Source organism: Phyllostomus discolor, chromosome 3, assembly GCF_004126475.2.
Source record: "Phyllostomus discolor isolate MPI-MPIP mPhyDis1 chromosome 3, mPhyDis1.pri.v3, whole genome shotgun sequence".
In the NCBI taxonomy this organism is placed as follows: Eukaryota; Metazoa; Chordata; class Mammalia; order Chiroptera; family Phyllostomidae; genus Phyllostomus; species Phyllostomus discolor.
In genome coordinates, this window is record NC_040905.2 from 11,690,015 (window position 1) to 11,708,107 (window position 18,093).

Consider the following 18,093-nt stretch of genomic DNA (forward strand, 5'->3'; position numbering starts at 1 on the left):
GGACTGAGCGTGGGCTGGGAACCAAAGTGTCCCAGGTTCGATTCCCAGCCAGGGTACATTCCTGGGTTGCCGGCCATAACCCCCAGCAACCGCACGTTGATGTTTCTCTCTCTCTCTCTCTCTCTCTCTCTCTCTCTCTCTCTCTCTCTCTCCCCCCTCCCTTCCCTCCCTAAAAATAAATAAAATCTTTAAAAAAAAAAGAAGACTCAGCTTCCCAAAAAAAAAGACACTAAGTGTTGGGATAGTAGTTTATACATCAACATAGAAAATGGTGATCCCGTAAGAGTATAATGGAGCTGAACAATGCCGATCACTTGCTGACATTGTAGCCACCATAGCACCACAGTGCGATGCACTCCTCACATGTCTGTGGTGATGCTGGTGTAAACACACCTGCCGTGCTGCCGGCCCCATAAAAGCACACTTATGTACAGTGCACAATACTTGATCATGAAAACAAACAACTGCTTTACTGGTTTGTGTATTTACTATGCTTTTTATCATTATTTTAGATTGAACTCTTTCTACTTACAAAACATTGTTTGCTGTAAAACAGCGTGGTGTGTTGCGCCGACAGCAGCCTCAAACTTCTCGTGTTTGTCTCGTGTCTTGACGGCATCCTTTCTCTTGTGTTTGACTTCATCTTGTGTTGTTCTGTAGGTTAGCATGCTGCATGGGCTTGTAGCCTGGGAGCAAGAGGCCAGACTGTCCAGCCCAGGGGTGGAGCGGGCTGCACTGCCCCGGGTTGTGTGAGTGCGCTCTGTGATGTTCCCACAATGACGAGATCTCCACACGAGGCGTTTCTCAGAACGTGTCCCTGTCATTCAGAAGCACACAACTGTACTTGAATTTCCAGATCAATTGGGCAAATACCTAAGAATTGCTAGATCGTACAGTAAGACTATATTTGTAAGAAACTGCCAACTGTCTTCCAAATGGCTTTATCGGTTTGCATTTCCATCAATGAATGAAGATTCTTGTTGCAGATATCTTCACCAGCAATTGGTATTGTGGGTAATTTGGATATTTAACCACTCTAACAGATGTGTGATTCCTAATACATCTTTCCTGTCCATTGCAATATTGTTATGATTCATGTCACCTTTCCATTGCTTTAGCCACCCAATTCATTGTTATTAGTATTGCATTAAATAAATAAACATCTTAAAATTAAGATCCATTAAAAATAAGAAATTGAGATTCCATTTTATCTTCATTTATTGCTTCTCTGATGCTCTTTCTTTGTTTACATGGATTCAGTCTCTGATCTGTATCATTTTCGTTTGCCTGGAGAACTTCTTTTAACATTTCTTGGCAGGGAAGGTCTGCTAGTGACAAATTTCCTGTTTTTTGTTTGTCTGAGAAAGTCTTTTCTCCTTTATTTTTGAAGGATAATTTTGCCAGATATAGAATTCTAAGTCCGTGTTTTTTTTTTTCTTTCAACGCTTTAAAATTTTTACTCATTTACTTCTTGCTTTCAATGATATTTGCCCTGCATGCATTTTCTGAGTTTCTTGGATCTGTGGTTTGGCACATGTTACTAATTTGGGGGAAGTTCTTAGCCATTGTTACTTCAGATATTTCTTCACCTCCATTCTGTTTTTCTCCCCTTTCTCCTATCCAATTAAGTGCATGCTCTGCTTTTAGAAATTATCCCACTGTTCTTGAATGTTCCATTTTCCTACATTTTTGTTTTGTTCTGTTTTTACATTTTCTTCTTTGCATTTCTTCTTGGGAAGTTTTTATTGATCCATCTTCATATTCACTGATGTTTCCCCCCGTGGCTGTGGCAAGTGTGCTGATGGGTCAGTCCATCAGGGACGTTCTTTATTTCTGTTGCTGAGTTCTTGCCTTCTAGCATTTCCCTTTGATTCTTTCTTAGCGTGAACATTTCTCTGCTTATATTACCCATCCATTCTTCCACACCAACTATTTTTTCTACTAGAATCCTTAGCATATTGATCAGTTACTTTAAATTCCTTGTCTAAATGACAATATCTGTGTCATATCTGAGGTTGGTTCTGATGATGGCTCTGGACTGTCTCTTTAGACTGGGATTTTTTTTTCTTGCCTTTTGTCATTCTTTATCATTTTTTTCCTTAAAAGCCGGTAAACTCTAATACTTTTTAGCTACCAGGTTTCAAATATCTCACTCAGTCACTCTGAACATTAGACACCTCATTTCTAAAACAAGAAGAAAGATGCCTACTTATAATTTTGTTGTAGGGATTGATTAAAAACAAGATCCTGGGCAAAGGATGAGCCTTGTGACAGCCAAGGTGAGGGGCATGATGTGACACGGCTTGGAGCTCAGCCCGCCTGATCTTAGGAAGTGGCGAGTTTTCTCTTTCTGTGGGGTTTGCTCATGGCAGCCCCCTCTGCGTGGGGAGGGAAGGAACGGAAGGCATGTTGAGAATGAATCCCCAAGCCCCTACGGACCTGTGGAAACTGACTTAGCCTAATGGTCGCATATAAAGCGTTCAATCAGCCATCATTCCTGAAAACGGACATCTGTCTTCTCTTACTAAATTTCAGACCATTTCTTAGAGTTGCAGAATGCATTTGTATCTGCACGGCCTGAGGTCTTCCGTGCTGAAGATGAGTGGGATGTGGCGGTATCACTGCGGGGAATTTAGAGTCAGGAGAGCAGATCAAATACCACCATCCAGTCTATGACAGTTCAAATCAGACCCATCCCATGAAGAATACAATTACGGGGAAAGATACTTAGCCAAAAAAAAATTAAAATAGCTTCTCAGAAAACACAAACAGACAACACACACACACACACACTCCCCGATCACAGTTACTGTAATCTCAAATTCCTCAGTGGGAATCGAAGTAATTTAATGTGCAGTTCTGTTCCTCCGTGTCTCAGCGGAAAGGAAGCTTGGAGTTGTGGGTTTGGGAAATGTCTACAGAAACAGCGGGCGACTTCCTGCGAGCGATCACGGGGACTGCACTTGTGTGCCAGCTTTTCTTAGTGTTCAAAACAGTCCTTGTGACTGGCAGAATAACGGCCCCCTAAAGATGGCCATGTCTTAATCCTTGGGAGTGTGTCACCCTACCTGGCAAAAAGGACTTTGCAGATGGAATTAAGCTAAGGAAATTAAGATGCAAGATTGTCCATGATTCTGGGTGGGGCAGTTCTAATCACACGGGTCCTTAAAGGCACAGACACTTTCCTGGCAGTGGCCAGAGGGAGGCGTGACTGTGGAAGGGTGGACAGAGAGAACCAATGTTACTGGATTATAGGGTGGAGCAAGGAGACAATGAGCCAAGGGATGTGGGTAGAAGCTGGAAAAGGCGAGAAAATGGATTCTCCTCTAGAACCTCTGGAAAATAGTGTCATCTGTGGACACCCTGACTTTAGCCAGAAAGAGCCATGTCAGACTTCTAACCTACAGAATGGTAAGAATAAACTGATGTTCTTTGAAGCCAGTGAGTCTGGTGTTTTGTTACAGCAGCAATAGAGCACACGTGTTAAATCTAATTGCATTGTTTGCAACAGCTCTCCCTCTATTCAAATGGAAAAGCTTTGATGAAGTTCTCCCTTGCAAATTTCCAGATCCCAGTACTGTCTTAAGTAGATTATCCCTATGGCATTAATGTCTTATAACTAACACTGGCCAATTCTTTCCATTTTTAATATCAAAAACCCTTTTAATAACTATCAATTCTGAGTTTTGTGACAACCCACCTTTTCACAGGTTTAGCAGAATACACATAGTAACTAAGATGATTTCCAGCTTTTAGAAATGGGTGGGCTGTGCTCCAGCCAGGAGTGTTTTCTGTGCTGTTATTGGCTTCCTGTACGAGGTTTTGCATTTCTATGTCTTCAGTAAGTCTCATGGTCCACTGGAAAAAGTGACAGAAGAAACATGGAGCGGCAGTGTATTTTGTAGAGCTAAAACCAAACAGCAAATAAATGGGCCCATGATCCCATTAGTCATACCACAGATCAAAGAAGGATAATAGTTCAATGTAATCAAAAAACATCACCTAACGCTTTCAGACAAATAAAATTATAGGCCCTTATAGCAACTGTCCAGTATGTAACAGTCCAAACTCAGAGTAAGTGGCATCTAGAAACTTCCTTACCTCCTGGAGGGTGGGCTGGGGGGTGTTTCAGTAAAATCTATGCCAAGGAAAACTTAGCCAACCTAAATAAGAAGTAAGTACCATCAAATGAGTGATGACTTCATTTGTGGTGAATCCGCAGGTAGTTGATGTTTTTAAAAAATGCACCTTCTTCTGGAAAACTAACCAACTGTTTTCCAGAAGAGATCTTACATTTGTACAAAAATTATGGTCATTGAAATCTTCTGCTATGAAAGCTATTCCTTAGGACAATCTGGCATTGCTTTGTCCCTTAGTTTTGCTGTTAGTTATGGTAATTTAGTGGGGGGGGGGTTGCTTAAAAAATTAGATGAAACCATGTTTGAACTCAATAGGAAATGTGACAAAATAGCCAGCAGTTATTTTCCCCCAGGTGCAGTAACTAGAAACATGAAAGCTTAAGTTTTTATGGCAAGTGAAAAAAAGTCTTTTTTGTTGTTGTTGAGGAAACACCGCAATTCATTCTCGATTTTGTATTGTACATTTTGCAAGTGTAACTTTTACTAAGGGTTTTTAACCTGATTTTGAATCTAAACGCATGTAATATTTCTCAGCACTGTCAGTTAATTGTATGTTAAATGGTATGAATTCAGGGGTCTAGGAAAGTTTCTTTTACTGGATAATAAACAGTGACGTCCTTTAGAGAATTTATGCCAGAGATAAATAGAATCCAGCCAGTCTAACACTAATTATTTAATTTTTGCCATGTTGCTTGGTGTAGTCCAAAATGAATTGTGTTGACGTACCTAGAAATATTAAAAGAAAATATAGGTCAAACACTGCCCATGGGAAATTATATAATCTGGCCTTTAGGGGGCAGCAGAAGGAACTTTCTTGTCAACATGAATACCACTTTGGAAGCTTCAAGCGGCTTCTAGTCTCAATGAAATCACGTGTTTGATTCAAGTGTAATCACCAAATGTTGACTGAAGTTGTCATGACAGCTGAGGGAGAACAACCCCACTTCTCTTTGAATCCCTTAAAAGCCTACAGAACTTCACAGTTACATTTCCTCTCAAGAATCTACAGCTGGACTACAGACATTTGCAGTTATTAACAATGCATAATTTATGCATATGTAAATGAAGGGCAAACTCCAGAAAACATTCCCTTTGACATTTAGTAATTGTAAAATAAGCGCTTTTTTTTAGCAGTGTGATTTTTTTCATTAAATTTATTGGAGCGACCTTGGTTAATAGGATCATATAGTTTCAAGTGCACATTTCTATGATACACAATCTGCATATTGCACTGGGTGCCCACCACCCAAAGTCGAATCTCCTTCCATCACCACATATTTGACCCCCTTTACCCTTTACTACCTCCCCACCCCCACCCTTCCCTTCTGGTCACCACCCTACTGTTGCCTGTGTCTATGGGTTTTTGCTTGTCTTGTTTGTTCATTTGTTGCTTTCAGTTTTATATCCCACGTATGAGAGAAATCATATGGCTCTTAACTTTTTCCCGTCTGATTTATTTCACTTGGCGTGATAGTCTCAAAATCTATTTCTGCAGTCACAAACAGCAGTGTTTTATCTTTTCTTACGGCTGAGCAGCATTCTGTTGTATACATGCAGCGCATCTTCCTCATCTATCCACCTCTGGGCGGGCGCTTTGGTTGTCTCCATGTGTTGGCCACAGCGAAAAATGCTGCCACGAACATAGGGGTGCATATACCTTTGCAAAGAAATGTTTTCAAATTTTGAGGGTAGATACCCAGAAGAGGGGTTGCTGAGCCATATGATGACTCTACTCTTAATTTTTTGAGGAACCTCCATACCATTGTTGTACAGTGGCTGCGCCAGTTTGCATTCGGACCAGCAGCGAATGACGGTTTATTTTTTCCCACAACCTCTCCAACACTTGTTGGAGAGGTTACTTGTCTTGGTCCCAGTTACTTGTCTTGTTGATGACAGCAACAAAATGAACATCTTTTTAGAGAAATGTAAACACCTTCTGTCATGCCTGGCTAACATCAATTGGGCCTTTATTATGTGCATGTCGGTGTTCTAAGCACTTTATAAATGCTACCTCCTTGCTACTCACAATGGTGCTGTAGCTATTGGTATCTGGTTTGGCATAGGAAGACACCGTGGCACAAAATTATTGCCATCTGCTCATGCAATTAATATATGGAAGAGCTAGTGTGTTATGAATGAAAAGAATGAAGTAATATGCAAGAAAACAACAGGTTAAAGAGCGCACAAGGCCCTACTTTTGGGAAGACAAAGATTTCTCTGGGGAAGACACCTTGAAGTCAAAGCCTAAGGATGCAGAACACCAGCCATATGGGGCAGATGCACCAGAGTCCTGTTGTCCCTGTTGCTTCACATTCAGTTCCAGCGCCAGGGTCCTGACTTCCAGCTCCCAGCACCGGTACCTCTTCCTCTGAGAGCTTTCTTGGCTAGAGCCCATTGCGTCCTACGGTGCAGCAGACAAAAGTGATCAGGAATGAACACCCTCCTCACCCAACCCCCAGAGTATAGGACTCAAGTAATATCAGATGGGAGTTGATGCGCACACACCCCAGGCTCCTCATCTCTGGGTGGATAATTCTGACGTGTATGTTCTAAGCCAGGGGTCCCCAACCTCTGGGTCACAGACGGGTTCCGGTCTGGCCTGTTGGGAACTGAGCGGCGCAACAGGAGATGAGCTTGAATGTAATGCACTTGAATCATCCCGAAACCATCCCCCCAACCCCAGCCCATGGAAAAATTATCTTCTACACAATGGGTCCCAGGTGCCAAAAAAGGTTGGAGATAGCTGTTAAGCAGGGTTCCCCAGTGGGAGTAGGCCCCGCCCATCCACAGCCTGCTCATCCACTCGCCCTTATTTGCCAATTGCCCGACTTTGTCTCTGCCTCCTAGTATCCTCCCTGTGTTTCCTGAGACACCCTCTCAAGTAAATGACTTGAACTCAAGAACTTATCTCAGGGTTTGCTCCTCAAGAGCCTAAGCTAAGGCATCAGGTACAGCAAGGGGAAGGGAGGTGGGAAGGCCCTGAGGCTGGCCATAAACAAAGCCAGGCGACCGGAGCATGGTCGTTGGGAGAGGGGCCCAAGATGGACTAGAAGAGGGAGGCAGTAGTGAATCATGCCCGTATACCCGTGTATAGTTTGCTCTCATCTTGGGAACAAATTGCCACAAACTTAGTGGTTTAAAACAGCATAAGTTATTATCTTACAGTTCTGAATGTCAAAGGTCCAAACTGGTCTCTCGAAGCTGAAACCAAAGCACTGGCAGGGCTGGGCTCCTTCCCAGAGATGGCCTTGGCTGCCCCTTTCTTTGGGTCATGAACCCCTTCCATCTTCGAAGTCAGCAATGGTTGGTCACTTGAGTTGTCCTCACATCTCATCACTCTGATGCCCTCGCTCGTGTTCCCTTTTCTACTTATGAGGATGTTTGCAATGACACTGGGCACATCCGGATGATCCAGGCTAATCCCCCCACCCCCATCTTAAGGTCAAATGTTTCCCAACCTTAATTCCAACTGCAACCTCAGTTTCCCTTTGCCATTCACCCAACACACACACAGGTCCATTTGGATATCTTTGCAAGGGAGGAATTATCCTGTTACAACCACGGCCATGTAAACAAGTTTGGATTTTTCTTTTTCTTTTGTTTTTTTTTTTATTGTTGTTCAAGTACAGTTGTCTCCATTTTACTGCCACTGAGTTCCCCCACCCACCCACCCCCCTCCTCCCACCCTCAATCCTACCCCCCTTTGGCTTTGTCCATGAGTCTTTTGTACACGTTCCTTGATGACCCTTTTCCTTCTTTCCTCCCTTATCTCCAACCCCTTCCCCCTCTGGTCACTGTCAGTTTGTTCTTTATTTCAATGTCTCTGGTTATATTTTGCTTGCTTATTTGTTTTGTCAATTAGGTTCCATTTATAGGTCAGATTATATGGTGTTTATCTTTTTTACCACCTGGCTTATTTCACTTAGCACAATGTTCTCCAGTTCCATCCATGCTGTCTCTAAGGGTAGGAGCTCCTTTTTGTCTGGTGCATGGTATTCCACGGTGTAAATGTACCATAGTTTTTTGAACCACTCATTTACTGATGGGCACTTAGGTTGCACAAAGAGCTAGGGGCAAATGGAGAATTTTAAGCTGTAGATTGACAGGATCTAATTTGTATTTTTAAAAGATCCTGCTTGCCTTCTGTGTGGAGAGTCAATTGCAGGGGAACAAAAGTGAAAATAGGGAGATTTATCAGAAAACTATTGCAAAAGTTCAGTGAGAAGTAGTGTTGGGGTCCAAGGAGGTGGCATCAGAGATTGTTGCAGGTTCAGTCTTCAAGACTTGGTCACAAGTTGGATCTGGCGGGAAAAGAGAGGAACGTTTCAAAAATGATGCCCAGGTATGAACAGCTCTGTTATGTGGAATCTAGCAGTTTGTTTTCTGAGCAGGAAATGTTGGACTTTTTATGAATTTAGTTTCAGGAAAAGAAGTCAATTTTTACTTTTACTCAATTGAATTATATATTATTTGACTCCTTATATCAATCATAGTTTAATATCTCAGTTTTATGATTAAAATAAAAGTAATGCCATATTACTCTTAAGGTACTGTACAGAGCACGGAAGGAAGCAGCATGGAAGTAGCCTGCACTGGACAAGAAGGTCTAACACTGTGACATTCAAAACAAGGTACTGCACCTGGCCAAATCTTGGTTGTAATAGCTCAGCCGAATCAGAAAGTGGGTAAATTTTCTTATCTGAGGTCATGTAGCATATATACATGAGATTCCACATGAAAAAAATTACTCTTCAAACTTTTCTTAACCAACCCTAACATACAAATGAGAAAAATGACAATTTAATTAGGTATACTAACTGTAAGTGCTGCTGAAAATTCGTAATGAGACATAGTGGTGGTGCTGGTGGCATTGAAATAAATACTAGGGACTTGGATAGGAAAAAAGGGAATTCTACACAGACATTAAGTCATTTACGTAAAATAAAAGTGAAGTTGGGATAGGAAGAAAGAAAACCCCAAAGACTTTTATGTTGTCAGCAAAAGTACGTAACACGTCAGTCAACACAGACAGCAGTGTGGTGACAGCAGTGTGGTGACAGCCGGGGGAAAGGGGTGGGCGGAGGGGGAGGAGGGCAAAGGGGGCGTGGTTAGGGTGGGAAACAGACGTTCCTTTGGGCGATGGGCACACGAGGCAGCGTGCAGGCGATGTCTGGCTGAGCGTACAGTTGTACGCTTGAAACTTTGTGGATTTGTCACCCCAGTAAACTCATTATGAAAAACAAAGAAGCATGCGTGGAGCGACTGGGAAACTAGAAAGTGTTTTTGTGGGCAGGGCGTGTGGAAACAGGAAAGGTATAGGGGGCATTACAGGAGAAGGAGAGAGTAGGGAGAGGGGAAGAATGTGGCCAGGGTAAGAGGGAATGCTCTGATTTTTGTGCAAAGTGCTAGAAAAAGAAAGGTCAAAACAAGAATAAACGATGTTCCAAAAGGTGAAGAGAAAAAATTACAGTCCCTTCTACTCCACTTGTTGCTAACTCTATAAACTTTATGAACAAAAAGAGTTACCAATACAAACGTGCAGACTCCCACTAGGGAAGCCTCTATTATATTGGCCTCAGAGCTGCCTGGGGTGGCCAGGGAGACAGATCAGACGTAACTTTGACCCAGTATTCACACTTGGTTAATATGTACTTAAATCACCTGCTGACTGTGACCACTTGAACTTCGAATGGAACCATTTGTACAGCTGCCCAGCTGGAGCAGTTATCACAGCCCTCCGTCTGCTCCGTTGTTTGTGTCCGACAGGCGTCTAAGTGATTATGTTGCAATGGGATCAGAACGGACCTTTAACCAGGAAATTGTTCACTAGCATTTACCTTCCTTCCAACTGGAGTCCTACAGCCCGTCCCCTGCATCTCTGTAGGGCCCATAAAACTGACTTCAGTTCCTTCTACAAGAAGAAAGCAAAATGTAAGTGGAAGATAGAAACTTTAGCAGGACTCTCCTGTCCGTCTCCATTGGCTCAAAGGAACTGGGATGTCTAATCTGAAAAGTAACAGGTTGGGGTTGTTTTAAGCCATGATGTTTAATATAATTTGTTAAAGCAGCCATAGGAAACTAATACACATGCTATCAGGGTGGTATAGAGGATCAGTAGTTGGGAAAAAATAGATGGAGGTAACGCAGCTGAACTTCATACCACTCACTTTGAATTCTGCATAAAATATTACAGATTTTATAATGCATCTAACTAAGCTTTAAGGAAAGGAAAATAAAATATTCGGGGGGGAGAAATAAATAAATAGATAAATAAATAAATAAATAATTTAAAACCAGAGCAAATGAGAAAAATAATTTAATCATGTATACGAAATGTAAGTATTGTTGAAAATTTTTTTAAAAGGACATAGTGGTGGTATTGGTGGCATTGAAATAAATACTAGGGACTTGGATAGGAAAAAAGGGAATTCTATATGGACATTAATTCATATATGTAAAATAAAAGTGAAGTTGGGATAGGAAGAAAGAAAATCACAGACTTTTACGTTGTCAGCAAAAGTATGTAAGTAATATGTTGACACAGACAGCGTGTTACTTACGGCGGGAAGGGGACTGGTGGGATTTGGAACAAGATACAAGTATGCTACTGGTAGGGGGAATAAAATGTTCCCAGAGAAAAAAGAAAAGAGAGGTTAGGGATGCCATGAGCATGCAAGGAACACTTACATCGTGGTTGACACGTAAGTTTGGCCCAGAAAGGGGAGCGGAATTTCACCAGCTTAATGGAAGAAGGCCAAAGAGCATCATAGACAGAGTTCAAAGACATTTGGCATGAGAGCGGAAGGTGTGTTCCAGAAATCACAAGCGTGCTTGGTGTGGGCGACCTAGAAGCCTAAAGGCAATGTAGATTGGATCTAGATTATGCAAAGTCTTGGATGTCCTCCTAAAAAGTTTTGCCTCTTTTATAGGTCAAAGGTTATTAACCGGAGGCCCGCAGATGCATTTTAGTTGGCTCTCACAGTATTACTGTGTGTGTGCATGTGTGTGTGTGTGTTTGTTTTGTTTTGTAAAAAAAATAATTAAAAATTAGGAGACTTAACATAAAATTCTAGACTTCCAGCTTCTCTTGGGGAAAAAAAATGATCGGGCCACACTGGGCCGGACTGGCCCACCGACGGCTAGAGCGCGGCCGTGACGGACCCTCCAGGCACGTCCTCTCCGTCACCACCGTTCCCAAACTCCCCACCACTGCCCGCTGCACTACCTGCCCGCTTCCCAGATATTCGTCCCTGCTGGACTTCCGTAGACACTTGGGTTTGCCACCCCTGCCGTAAGTAACCACCGAAGCGTTTTAAAATCAAACGTGCGCTTTGGGAAGAAAACCCTGGTAGCAACTTTAAGAGACCCTCTGCACTCTGACGACACCTTATATGTAGTTCTGTCATTATACTCACTGCATTGGGTTAAAATAATCTATTTATGTGTTTGTCTTCCCTGCTAGACAGTGAAATATTGTAAAGGGTCAGAAATTTTTTTTATTCACCTGTGATCCTACGACCCAGCATCGTGAGAGGGTGGGTGAGACCCTAGAGGTGGAGGGATGGATAGGGAGACTCTTAAACTCATCCGAAGGAAAGAAGATGAAGGCCTGAATTAGGATGGGTCCGCGGTCATGGTAAGAGGGCTCTAAGTGCCAAAGGTGTTTCAAAAGGAGAATTAACTGGATTTGGCAACTGCTATGAAGAGTGAAGGAATAAGAGGAATAAAAAGCATCTCTGAGATTACTGTTAGGCATACCACAAGGGATAAGTTCTCATGATTTATTGCTCACCAGTGTGAAAAGAGGAATCACCCCACCCCCGGCTTGAGCCTCCCCGTCCCCTCAGCGCCCGGTACACAGTGTTCCCACTGAGAAGCCTGGGAAGGCTGGAGGCTGGGAACTGGAAGAGCTGGGCCGACCACGTCTCAGTTCCCCCTCTTACTGTGTGACCTTGGATGGATGACTCCCCTGATGGTCCGTTGCCTCATCTGGAAAATGATCATTGCCTAATAACACACAAACCTATTTACACTTACAGCTGCTTAAGGGTAAAGACAGTTTATCTAAAAGTACTTTGTAAACCATGTTATATTATTCAAATATACTTCACCGGCCAGGCCCGTGTCTAGTCACTGGGAATGCAAGGATGAATAAGGCAGAGAACTAAATACTTGGTCTCCAAGAGGCTGTGACATTGAAAAGCTAGTTAAAGTGTAGCAGCATTTAGCCATGGGGATGCATACAAACACAGTTAATATATTTTCATTCAACACTTTCTTGGAATGCTTCCTGGAGGAATAATTTTGCAGCTGACATTTTGCAGCCTGGGACCGTGCGCTGTGGGCTAACCGAGGCTCCTTGGCAGACGTGTGTCCTCAGATTTGGGTTACTGCTTTTGCTCTGTTCATGGAGGCCCAGACGCTGATGATACTGCTGGGTGGTTGTGTAATGATGTTTACAGATGTTAAAGCAGCAGAAGAACGCTTCATACACATAAGTACTTTTTAAAGCTTACTTACCCAGATCCTTCTAACCATAAACAGATCCCGGCCTGTGATAGCCACCAGGCTATGTATCTGGTTGTTCTGTGAACTTGCACTTTAAAATTCCAGTGCAAAAAAAAAAAGATTGAAATAAGCCATAGCAATACCATCAATTTAGTCAGAATAAATGGAGGTATTCAGCTCGCTTCCCTGGTGATCACTCTGCCCTCTTCCATAGATAATACACAAATGCATTACAGTCCACTTAGCATGAGAGCTTCTCTGATAATAATGTGTTGTATTGCTTCAGCAATTATGTAAGGAGTGAGAGTAGCTTAATTTCAAATGGCTGGCCCTTTTCTAGCTCTGGATAAAAATGACATCAAGTGAAAACAGGGTCATAGCGCTAACGGATCGTAACTGCATCCACTCAGCTAAATGAGCCAAATTACTTTTTAATTTATAACAGAAAAATAAGTTTTAGATCATTTAGCCACAGAGAAATTCACGTTGAGAATTAAATTGAAAATAAAGCTAACAATGTAACTCTACTAGCCTTTGGATTTGCATGCCCAGGTTAACATCAGAACTAACTGGCCATTTTCCAAATATTAATATGCAGTAAGATCATGTATTTATTAAATGTTAATGATGGCTTAGAAGAAACTTTTTAAAATTCTGAGGCACTTAGAAATGGAAACTTCTGTCAAGGTAAAGATAAATACTGTTGGTTTGGGAATACAAAAGATTATAAAAAAAAAACCCCAAACCCTCAAAGATTCATCAATATGTAACTACATAAGGGTGCATCCAAAAAAATTACACAGCCATAAAGAAGAAGAATAAGAAAATCTTGATATTGGTATAAAAACATTCCCAAAATAGGTTGGTTCTGGACAGTGTACAGGCGTACTAGAGTGGCCAACCACCCTGGATCGCTCAGGGGTAAATAATTTCCCAAGTCACAGGGCTTTCAGTACTAAAACGAGACAGTTCTGAGCTAACAGGCTCTAGTGGTCCTGCCAAGTCCAGCCCTTTTTTCTTTAAGAGATGTGGGAATTGGAATATAAATTCGTGTTCACTTGTGTTCCGTGCACAGAAAGCCTGCAGAAGGACACAAAGAAAGCAGCAATAATGCAGGCCTGTTTCGTCTTTGGTGGAACAGGCAACCGGGTAGATGGAGGACTGAGACTGAAGAGAATTATTTCATTTTATGTATATTCTAGAGCTTTTGACCCATGTGGATTTGGTAGCTATTCAAAATGTAAACAAGCCAGCAAATAAAAGCAAATACAAATAAACCAAAATAAAGAGTCAGGAATGAAAAGGCTGCCTTGTTTTGGGGGGGGTAAGGTAAGGGTGGGAGTATGTTGTTTTCCTAGGAGGAGAGCAAATTACTTTTTTGCAAAACGTATTTTTTGTAACCTCTGCCAGCCAGCCTTGGGATAATGAATGTGCTACGATGCACTGCTCTACGGGAACAAAGACTTGCAAGCTGTCTTGCCCCGGTCACAGTGAGCAAGTCTGAGCTTCCCTTATTTCTGAATTGACCAGACAGTCTCAACCCAAGCTCCTGAAACTGCTGTCGGAAAGGAAATAAATTGTACTCAGACCAAATCAGCCTGCGAACGGCTGCATGTTGCCTTCAGTGCGCAAGTGCGGCCTGTACCGCCGCTTTTGCTTTTGAATTTATGAATTAAATCGCCCCATTATGCCATCGATGCTCATCGCAGTAAGACTCTGTGGAAACAATTTGTGACTTAAAAAAATCTCTAGAAAATTTATATTGATTTGAAAGTTCGTAGTTTTTCCAAAACATGTTTGTTTTTCTACTTTATTGGACAGCAGAGAGGAAGGGAAGCAATAGAAATGGTAGACATTGTTCCTAGGGCAACACGTGGATGTGAGTGTGCATGTGTGTGTGTGCGCGTGTGCATACATTCTCCCTGTTGAAACGGGAGCGCCCCTGGAGTAGGCCCCAGTCTCAACCAGCCAAACAGAGAGAGTGTTTCTCCTTGTTTCACCTTTTTATTCTATTCAGGTCCTCAAGGGATTAGATGACATTCATCCCCTTTGAGTGACAATCTATGTTACTCAATGTACCAAATACTAATCTCATCCAGGAACACCCTCAGGGACACTCCCTGAAATATTGGTTAGCCAAAAATCTGGCCATCCTGTGATTCAGTCAGGCTGACACATAAAATCAGCCATCACAGGGCTGATCAAAGGACATAAAAAATGCATAAGATACAACCCCTGAGGCAGCCACCGGCCAGCGGTGACCTCGAATGCTGCAGATGCTCATGATACAAGAGAAATACACATGGACTGCTGAGTCCTGTGGAGGAATAGGAACGGCATGGCCACTCTCTCTAGTGGAAAGCGACCCTGAGTCGCCACCTGAGTAGGCTTTTTATTAGGCAGTATTGGGTAGGGGTACGGATACAGTTTGCGGGTTATAGTCTGGCAGGGAAGATCAAACGAGTATCTTTCAAAGAGTTGACAGAGCTCACGCTGAGTTTGGGGTTTTATCACTTAAAAAGCTACAGGGTTAGTTTTGTTTCCTGCCATGCCTTCATATTCAAGAGCATCCTCCAGCAAGCAGATCTCACATGATCTTGCATATCCTATGTCTCAGGTCTGATTACCCTGGGGTCTGCTGACTCTGGTCTGGACTGCACCGCCCCTGTTATTTCCACAGACCTGAGTCGGGCAGAGGAGACAAAGGCAGCTGGGAGACATGGATTTCTCCCAGCCAGGACAAGGACTCAGGCTTTGTCAAAGCCAAGGGGGCGGGGGTTGATGTCCCTCTTTTCCCACAGCCCCCCAAGTCCTTCCCTGGGGCCTCCATGTGATCATGCCTGTCTTAGATGATTCCCCCCTTGGAGAATCTTACCTGTCATTGGCTAACTGATCAAGCATTGGGGGCCAAGCAAGGAGCAGAAGCAGTGCTCCTGCCAGGGAGATAAGCTTGTCTCCTTAGTGGCTCCTGGTCCGGAGGTCTCTCATTCAGCCTTAGCCACGGGGGGTTACAACCTCCTGAGACCAGGCAGGGCGGACCCCAACTAACCCCTGCCTCCGTGGAGTGGCAGCGATCATATCAATGCCAAGGAGAGATGCCAGACTCAGAAGCAGACCTCTGTCGGAGGCCCAGAAGGCTTTAGGGGGAAGGGCTGCGTGGCAGTGCTTGGAGGACACCAGCGTGGCTGGAGAAGAGGCAGGGGATAATGGCGCTGGTGCAGTATTGCAAACAGCAGCAAAAACATGTGCCGTGCACCAGCGTGGTCTGCTGAGAGGCAAGTTGACAGAGCAGGGGCAATGGAATGAAGGAACAGGAGCTATCTGGAGAAGAGCAAGCAGCCCCAGGAAATCAGTAATAGAACAGGGCCTGGGCAGGAATGCCTCTCTAGACATCCGTGCCAGATGGAGGATCAGAATGCAGATGTGCCAACCAACGCCAGGCAAAGCCAGGTGGGCGCGGGTTCCAAGGGACTGACTGGCACACCCGGTGACTTTTCAGACACAGATGTGTTACCTCAAAATGCACCTCACCTACAAAAAAAATTCAAAAAGGATCATAGCCTAAAATATGAACTGAAACTATAAAACTTCTAGAAAATAAGTAGGAAAAAGTCTTAATCTTGTGGTAGACAGATGAAATTACTAGTCAAGATGCAAAAATTATTCAACATAAAAGAAAAATTGATAAATTAGATTTTATTATAATTTTTAAAAACTACTTTTTAAAGAAAACACCATTAAGAAGATGAAATTGGAAGCCACAATTTATAATAGATATATTGATTAAACAAATTGCATTCAAATATAAAAATAATTCTTACAACTCAATAAAAAAGACGACCCAACAAAAATTTCAACTAAAAATTCAGAAAAGAAAAAAAAATACACACACACACACACATGCACACACACACGCACACACACACACAGCCTATCAGAAGGTATCTAGCCATATAATATGAAAAATAGAGGCATTTATTGAAGAAGATACAAGAAACATTGTACATAAGACAATGAGGCCTCAGTCCCCTTCAAACTAGGCACCTTGGGACCTCACACAGTTCTCCCAATTGTCATCAGCTGCTGTGTCATATTTCCTTGAATCTCATCAATAGTCTGAAATCTCTTCCTTTTCAAAGATGATTTTAATTTTGGGAAAAGCCAGAAATCACAGGGCACCAAGTCTGGGTTGTAGGGAGGTTGAGTCACCTGGATGATTTGATGTTTTCACCAAAAAACTGTGCATGAGACATGATGCAGGAGCAGGTGCATTGTTGTGATGAAGCTGCCAATCACCAGTTGCCCATAGCTGCAGCCTTCTGAATCATCTGAATAGTTTCCAAGGAAGAATGTTCAAGCTTAATGCAAAATTTGATACAGATTTGTTGCTCTACTCACTCAGTCATTTTGAATGTGACAGCCACACAGTACACATGCTCACTGAATGGTGTCCACCACCCCCCACTGACCAGGACAATGAAGTCATCATTGTTCATGGATGCGCACTCCAGTCCACTCTCCTCGGCTGCCAGGCTACATCAGTGTTTTGTAAACGGTTCTCATTGTATTAACAATGGCTGGGCTGCTTCCCGACACGGTATATATATCTATATCTACACATAGATATAGATATTAATTTAAATTTCATGTAGAAGAGTGTCCAAAAACAGCCAAGAAATTTTCAAAAATAGTTCAAGGGAACTGTTTCGATCAAATGAGCATGGCATTGGTACAAGAAAAGAAAAGTATGAGTGGCACAGAATAAAATACTCCAGAAACAGAGCTGTCTGGAAACTTAATCTATAAAAAGAAAAATGCTAATGGGGCAGAGAAAGGATAATTTGCTAAATAACTTTCTAGCCAATTGGCTCCATCCAACGAATAAAAAAAAAGATTTTCTCCTTTGTATCACATGAGGGGGGATCTCAAAAAAGGAATTTATTCATAAAACATTGTGTATTTATTCTACCGTGTTTAAACTTCAGACACCTTCAGAGTACTCCTCATTGGATGAAACACACCTATCAAGACTTTTTCCCACTGCTCCGAACAGTTTTTGAATTTGTCAATTTTGATGTCTTTTAGTGCTTCTGCCATTTTTTTTTTGTTTCACCTTTTCCACATTGGCAAAATGTTTCCCTTTGAGGACTTTTCTCACTCAGGGAAACAAACAAACAAAAAGCAGTGGCTTGGGGTGAGATCAGGTGAATGGGGAGGGTGAGGCATGAGGGTCATGCCATTTTGTGTAAAAAACTGCTGAACACTCAGTGCAGTGTGGGCAGGTGCACTCATAAATCACCCACCATGAAATGGGCAAACCCACTGAAATAGTCTTCAGAAAAACTAACTGAAGCCAAATGCAGCCTCTCACAACACCACCAGCTGGTGCACTGACATAGATGGGTTCCCAGAACACCCACCTGGTGGGGGAAGCCAGCACTACAAG